This window comes from Salarias fasciatus, chromosome 2, assembly GCF_902148845.1.
Source record: "Salarias fasciatus chromosome 2, fSalaFa1.1, whole genome shotgun sequence".
NCBI lineage: Eukaryota > Metazoa > Chordata > Actinopteri > Blenniiformes > Blenniidae > Salarias > Salarias fasciatus.
The window spans coordinates 35,591,354-35,599,447 of record NC_043746.1 but is presented as its reverse complement, the minus strand read 5'-3'; the positions used below and the strand labels follow the sequence as shown (position 1 = coordinate 35,599,447).

Below are 8,094 nucleotides of genomic sequence, written 5' to 3'. Positions count from 1 at the left end.
TGTTTAAGGTGGAGTCCAGTTAAAGAAGAACAATGCAGATTTCCTGATGAACAATGTAATAGTTCTTTGCAAATTTTACATTCATAAATGCAAGTATTTGAAAAGTAGACCCCGGATCATTGGTTTCAAAAACAATTTAGAGTTATTTAAAAAGTCCTTGCACTTGGTAAAGACTGAAAAGGCTCAGAAAGTGTTTACTTTATTGAACTCATTTGTACTATTGGATTAAGGCCCTCTTATTGTCTTTGTGTGATGTTTTTTTTTGGGGGGGGGGTGGGGGTGGGGGTGATGTTTTACATCCTACTGGTTCCCAACTTGTGATAGTTTGAGTAATGCGTTTATTGCAGTATTAGATAGTATCGGTTTCACTCAAAATGTTGATGAATCCACTCATAGTCACAAGCACACCCTGGATCTGGTCTTAACATATGGGATAGAAGTCAGTGACCTAAATGTTCTCCCTCAGAACCCCATACTCTCAGACCATTTTTTAATTACTTTTCAGGTTTTGATTGAAGACTACTGTGCTCAAAAAGATAAAATTCAGCTGATACGGACATTATCTGAAAAATCTGTGGCTCGGTACAAAGAATTGATCCAGCCTGCATTTGCTGCATTATCTTGTGAATTCACAGAAATGAGCTTATTGACCAGTGGTGATAATAGTGATCAGTTTGTTGACAGTGCTATGCACTCACTAAAATCTGCCCTTGACGTAGTGGCCCCGTTGCAGCTGAAAACCAATCGACCCAGGCGCGTTGCTCCATGGTTTAATTCTGAAACCCGTGTTCTCAAACAAAAAACTCGGCAATTAGAAAGACTGTGGCGTAAATCTAAATCAGAACAATCTCTGAAGGCCTGGAAATGTAGCTTGCTAAGCTATAAACAAATTCTCTTTAAAGCCAAGACATTATATTACTCTCGTTTAATAGAAATAAACAAAAATAACCCTCGGTTTCTATTCAACACTGTAGCCAGACTGACAACCAGTCATACTGTAGTGGAACCAGTAATCCCAGAATCTTTAAACTGCCATGACTTTCTTAAATTCTTTAATGATAAAATCATAACCATTAGAGGTAAAATCAGTGAAGCGCTTTCCTCAGATCAAGCTCAGGGAATCCAGCCACTGCCTCCACCTGAAATACCTGAAATACTAGATAGTTTCTCATTAGTAAATGGGGCTGAGATTACTTCAATTGTAATGTCTTCTAAAACCTCAACCTGTCTCCTAGATCCAATTCCAACTAAGCTTTTCAAAGATATCCTTCCAGTTATCTTAAATACGATCATAACTATAATAAATACCTCTCTAGAAAATGGCTATGTGCCACAGTCATTTAAATTCGCAGTAATCAAACCACTGCTGAAAAAACCTAATCTCGATCCTGATATTCTAGCTAACTACAGACCGATATCAAATCTGCCTTTTATTTCAAAAGTCCTGGAAAAAGTTGTGGTTAAACAGCTTTACCGCCACCTACAGGACAATAGTTTATTTGAGAAATTTCAGTCAGGATATAGAGCTTATCACAGCACTGAGACTGCGTTAGTTAAAGTCACTAATGACTTGCTATTGGAGGCTGACGCAGGTCTAGTCTCAATCCTGGTTCTCCTAGACCTCAGTGCAGCTTTTGATACAATCGACCACAATATTCTCCTGCAGAGGTTAGAATGTGAGGTTGGCATCAGAGGAAAAGCCCTCTGCTGGTTCAAATCCTATTTATCTAATAGGTACCAATTTGTTCACGTTAACCAACAGTCCTCACCGTGCTCCCAGGTCAGTTATGGGGTTCCTCAAGGGTCCGTGCTCGGGCCAATTTTATTTCTGTTATATATGCTTCCTTTAGGGAACATAATTAGAAGTCACGATATCAATTTTCATTGCTATGCAGATGACACACAACTGTATTTATCTATGAAACCTGATCAAACTAATCAAATAGACAGACTCAGTGACTGTATCAGAGAAATTAAAACCTGGATGACTACGAACTATCTCCGTCTGAATCCTGGCAAAACAGAGGTCATTATACTAGGCCCCCATAAACTGAGAGAGTGTCTATCCAAACAGATTATTACCTTAGATAACGTCAGTGTATCCTCCTCCTCTACTGTCAGGAACCTCGGGGTCTTATTTGATCAGGATATCTCATTTAAAGCACACATCAACCGGCTTGTAAAACAGCATATTTCCACTTGCGCAACATAGCTAAAATAAGAAACATTTTACCTAGAAGCGATGCAGAAAAACTCATCCATGCATTTGTTTCTGCGAGATTGGACTACTGCAACTCCCTTCTCGCAGCCTGCCCAAAAAGTGTATTAAAAAACTTTCAGTTGGTTCAAAATGCAGCCGCCAGATTATTAACTGGAACTAGAAGAGGTGAACACATTACTCCCGTTCTAAAATCTCTTCACTGGCTTCCAGTCGAGTTTAGAGTTAGATTTAAAATCCTTCTCCTCACTTACAAAATCCTAAATGGGATGGCTCCAACCTATCTCCAAGATGCTTTAACGCCTTATCAACCAATCAGAGCACTTCGCTCTCAAAATGCAGGGTTACTGGTGACTCCTAGAGTCTCTAAATGGACACTAGGTGGAAGAGCCTTTAGCTATCAGGCACCATTTTTATGGAACCAGCTTCCAAGTGGTGTCAAAGAGGCAGACACAGTCTCCACATTTAAGGTTAGGCTCAAGACGTTTCTCTTCGATGCAGCCTATGATCAGGTCAGCTAGGGATTCTAAACTAAACTAAACTAAACTAAACTAAACTAAACTAAACTAAAACAAACCAAACCAAACTAAAGTAAACCAAACTAAACTAAACTAAACTAAAACAAACCAAACCAAACTACAGTAAACCAAACTAAACTAAACTAAACTAAACTAAAACAAACCAAACCAAACTAAAGTAAACCAAACTAAACTAAACTAAACTAAAACAAACCAAACCAAACTAAAGTAAACTAAACTAAACTAAACTAAACTAAACTAAAACAAACCAAACCAAACTACAGTAAACCAAACTAAAATAAACAAAACTAAACTAAACTAAACTAAACTAAACTAAACTAAACTAAATTAAATTAAATTAAACTAAACCAAACCAAACCAAATTACACTAAACAAAATTAAACTAAACCAAACTAAATTAAACTAAACTAAACTATACTAACTAAATACTAGTTTAAACAGTTAAGTATCCACAAAGCTGCCCCAGGAGCTAGAATGCTGTGGGAAGTACGGTGCACTGAGCCCTGTCCTCTAATGTCTGAATGTTATTCCCTTTAGTCCGTTCATTGCTTTTCACCTGTTGTCCCCCCCTTCGAGGGGGAGTCTTCTCCAGTTTCAGTTGCTGACTCCACTATTACGAAGGCCTATGAACAAGCTCCGTCCGGACCGGGAGGACACCCCTGTCGGTCCTGCCCGTGGACTGGCTTCGGTTCTACTGCTGGGATCCGTGGTTCTTGTGCTGGACCGTCCAACGGACTGTCCTCAACATAGTCCTAGGCTTTACTTCTTATTGTCTCATGCTCGCTGTTGCCAAAGCTGTCCGTCCCTGGGAGAGGGATCCCTCCATACTGTGGTTCTCCCCAAGATTTCTTCTTTTCCCACTGGGTTTTTGGAGTTTTTTCTTGCCGGATGTGAGGGTCGAAGGCGGTGGTTGCTTCGTTCTGTCTCGTTACTGTAAATATTGACATATTACCATTATGCTTATTCACTGTTTTTACTTTTACCGACAAATGTAACATCTTGAAGCCCTCTGAGGCAACTGTTGTTGTGATACTGGGCTATACAAAAATAAATTGATTGAGATAAGTGTTATGCCTTTAATGTTTGTACCTGTTAATAAAGTTGTAAAAAAAAAAAAAAGGAAAAAAATATCATTGCGTCTCTCACTAAAATAACGTGAGGGAACGTCTTGTTTATCCAGGGGCTCATCAGGCTCACTGACACAACATTCTATCACAGCGCTGCAGAGTTGGAATCTGGGAAATGTAGTCCGTTAGCATTCGACAGTGTGTGAATGAAGTACCCCTCCTCACTACATTTCCCAGCATCCCTCTCTTCTTCCCGCTCATTCTTCCTGCGCGCCAAGTCATCTCATTACCCCTGCTGGGAAAACTGCTTATCGGCGGACTGGGCTGTATCGTCTTTCGCTGGAGGAACTGCTCGGTGGTCAGCTCTGCGTGTCCGACTATTTGGTGGGTAATTGCACAGTGACATTAAAAAAATAAAAATAAAAATCACACTACAATACATATACGTCTAGTAGCACACGTTTGAAGATGAATCAAATTGCGTTTTTGTAGTTAGCTGTTAGCTGACATAATGCTAGCACTTTTCATTGGCAATTTTAGAGGAAAACACCAACTTATCTTTAAATAGGCTTGATCAAACTCTTTCAGGAGTAAGCTGAGATTGCATGAGTATTGAAAGGTCCCTGTAAAGCCCGTTTTTGGAGGGGGTGGGGGGGGTGGCGTCAAGCTGTTAGCTCATGTTGCTAAACCCATTCATTTAATAGCGGCCGGCTAGATTTTTCGATTAAACTGCTCCAAACTTTCCCAACTTATGTGGTCTAATTCAGGCATTTGTTCCGTGGAGAGTTTGAATTTGAATTTGCTTTGAATTTGAGCAAACGTTTGGAAACCGATTATTTTCGGAGTTTCGGCCGGAACTTCCGGTTGATTCTCCAACATTGGCATTGAGTAATGCACTTGGTTTTTAGTCTTCCTTTCTACATAGTTAAATAAAATGTTTTGTTTGTAAGAGTTCCTTATTTGTTTTATTGTTAGTTTTCAATGCAGTCTTTCATATCCTTAGGTTTTCACTGACTCCTTTACATCAATGTGGTAAGTACAATAACAATGCAGTATTCTACAAATTCAATGTTTTATGTTGAAATATAACTTTTTAATGAAATTATTAACCTGTTTATGTTCTTTTTGTTTTAAGGAAATGTTTCACATTGTCATATTAGCTTCCACAAATGAAGTGGAAGTTGTTCCAGCAAATTGGTTTAAAAAAACACCTGTCTGTGGCCACCATACAAATGGGATGATGTTGTAAAAGCAGTAAGATCACAGGAACAACCTGGAACACGTTGGATTCCGTACAAAGTACGCGTTTTATTAGGCAAAGGTATGGAGTAAGTCATAATTTGCACTCTGTATTTTGCATCTAATTTTTTTTTTATGTTCACTCAATTCACAGCTACTTATGAGGAAGCGAGGGTCAAACTGCCAGAGCCTGAAAGATTCACGGATTTGACTGATTCAGAAACCAGCCACAGAGACACAAACGGAGAACAATGTAAGTTGAAGGAACAATGGAGTCACAATGGGAAAAGATGAAGTGAGTCAAGTTACAGCCTTGCACGATTCTATCTCTCCTATTTATTTTCTAATGCAGGAAGAGGTGTCACATTCAAGATGATGCGGATAGTGAAGATGAGACGTCGGGAGCATCTACTTTACCTAGACCTCCAGAAATGGCCACTGCAAAGAAGCTGTCACCCTCAATCCTACAATGTAAGGCCACTAATGTCTAAGAACGGAACAATGTACCGTGAGACAAAAAAAAAAAAAAGTCAATATAAATGACGATTCAAATCTTGATTGGATAAAAAATGAATCATGAAGCCTTTTTTAAACTTATAGAAATGTGACAGTGAAAATTTAAACGGCTTCCAGCATCCACTAGAGTGTCAGCACACACACATTTTATTCAAGAAGTTTTAAACCCGGGAGAACAAGGCGCAGTTGCTTCATCAGATTCACTCCAGGTTGTCCACAGGCGTCTGCTTAAATAATCTGAGACACCTACACTGGGGGAGGAGGAGGGGACATCAGTCAGGTCAACTAATTAGACACAGGCAGCAATCGCAACTCTTCTTTGGAGGTAGAGTGAGAGAAGTTTAGATAAAAGAGAAAAAAGAAATTAGTTTAGGTACTTGTTAAGACCCACTACAATGATTTGGTAGACTATAAATGCAAAATACATATAACTGTACTTAATACTTGTTAGACCCATTACAATAATGAGATAACTATAATGCAAAATACACAAGGCTGTACCAACTCCTACAACTCAAAAAAAGAGAGTGAATACTGTAAAAATATATAACTACACCCCAGTATAGGTGTCGCTGATTATTTAAGCAGACACCTGTGGACATTCAGGAGCGAGTCTGATGAAGCAGCATGCGTAACGTTTGTTCTCTCGTTTTAAACACTTCTTGGCCAGCCTCTGGTGGCGGCCTGTCCAGTGATGGGCTGGTTGCCGGCCCTTCGGTGGGCCGCTCTGCCCCTGTGTCTGGCTTCCTGGCTGCTTGGGGCCATCTGGACCCCTGGGGGTGGGATATGGGTGGGGGATGGACGGGTGGGGTGTTGGGGTGCGGGATTTGGGAGGGGCTGGGGCGGGCGGGTATGGGTGGCGGGTGGGTCAATTAAAAAAAAAAAAAACACTTTTTGAATAAAATGTCTCTGTCCTGACACTCTAGTATGTGCTGGAAGTTTTTAAAGAGTTTCTCATTTCTAGTCATTTGCACTTTTGGTACTTTGATGGATTAAATCAAGTTATTGGACAAAATGGCATGCTTTTCCCTAAAGGTTAGAGAGAAGACTCCACCACCACCACAGTACTTTAATATCTGATTCACCCCTAGTGGATGTAGAACAAAGCAACTCTGATTCATCCCACATTTTGTATTGCAGTGGGCCAGACGGTGGGAAAACTGGTGTGACGGTGTTTTGAGTATAGTAATACAAAAATAATAGTTCAGTAGGCAGAAATGAGCCATATGTAAGTGTATAATGAAAGTATTCCTTTACTTTTAAAGGGCGGGCGGATGGACAGACAAACGGACAAAGAAACCCCAACGATTACTTTACCTCTGCTGGCGGAGGTAATTTTTGAATTGTAATATGGTAGATTGGAGATATACATGAAGCGATTGTCAGTGAGCTCTATTTTTCCTTTTTTTTTTTAAATTGTTTTAATCTTGTTCAACCTGTGTTTTTTCCCCCTCTAAACGTATTATTTTCCTGTGCACAACACTGACCAGCGGACAAAGTTTTACATCAGAAGATGACGAGTAAGTGCACACACATCTGCATATACAGACATGTAAAAAATCAAACATTTAAGCTGATGAACCCCAGCTTTCCCAGGAGTTTGCTCTATTAAAAATCTCCATGATATGAATTTAAGTAATAAAATTGATTCATAATAAACTTAAGAAGCCCACTGTCCAATTGCAGCCCATGTAACCCATGCAAACTGAATGTGGACCCCACATGACTGTGTCGACTGGGAACCTGGGAACTGAATTTCCCAGTTTGGAATCAATAAAGTAACTCTCTACTCTAACCTCCCCCTAAATCAGTCTTTCATCAGACCAGATTGTCTGAGGTTGATTTTCTTCACAGCAGCTCCTGCTCCGAGAACTCGCAATCCCCTCCCGACTAAAACGGGAGAGGACGACAGTACCTCCATTTCTAAATTGTTTTCTCTTTTCATGGATCCACTTTTTAGCTCTCATAAAGTTGTGCTGGCTCTTTTTTTTCCTTCGCAAACATTCATTTCTTGTAAATCACTGCTGTCTACTCACTTGCTGAAGGCTCCTCTGTTTCGCGAAACCTTCCGCTAGTTACAGCTTAACTGATTCTTACCACACTAAGAACCAGTTAAGGTGTAATCTTTGACTTGTGTGTGTGTGTGTGTGTGTGTGTGGCCCCATGGTGGTATTACTAAGGTAATATGCAGTATGTATTTACTTCAATGTACGTATATATTAAATGTTAAAACTTACGTTTATGCAAAATTGATAATAACTTTCTTGCGTCTCATTTTAGATGCAGTAAGAAGAAATCCATTGACAGCCACAGCTACAGACCAGGATACTGAGCAGTGGATTCGAAGGTGGCTCCATCTTGCTGGGGACAGAGAAGGACGCCGCCGAGCCAGGCAGCGGCCCGAGTAAACTGACTGTTCTGCCCAAAGAATTTCTGATGTTACTTGTTGTAGTAGTAGTTCTTGTTTTAAATGTTTAAGCAGGTTGGCTTTACAGCCAACACACACACACACACA

General features: G+C 40.0%; 1 long non-coding RNA gene across 1 annotated transcript; it reads left to right on the top strand.

Moving 5' to 3' along the window:
* Positions 1-4,154: 4,154 nt before the first annotated feature.
* On the top strand, positions 4,155-6,910 carry LOC115405765 (uncharacterized). The gene is made up of 6 exons (XR_003933460.1): positions 4,155-4,212; positions 4,828-4,856; positions 4,960-5,123; positions 5,218-5,316; positions 5,416-5,534; positions 6,845-6,910. It is a non-coding gene; the product is annotated as an uncharacterized LOC115405765 (long non-coding RNA).
* The last annotated feature ends 1,184 nt before the right edge of the window (positions 6,911-8,094 follow it).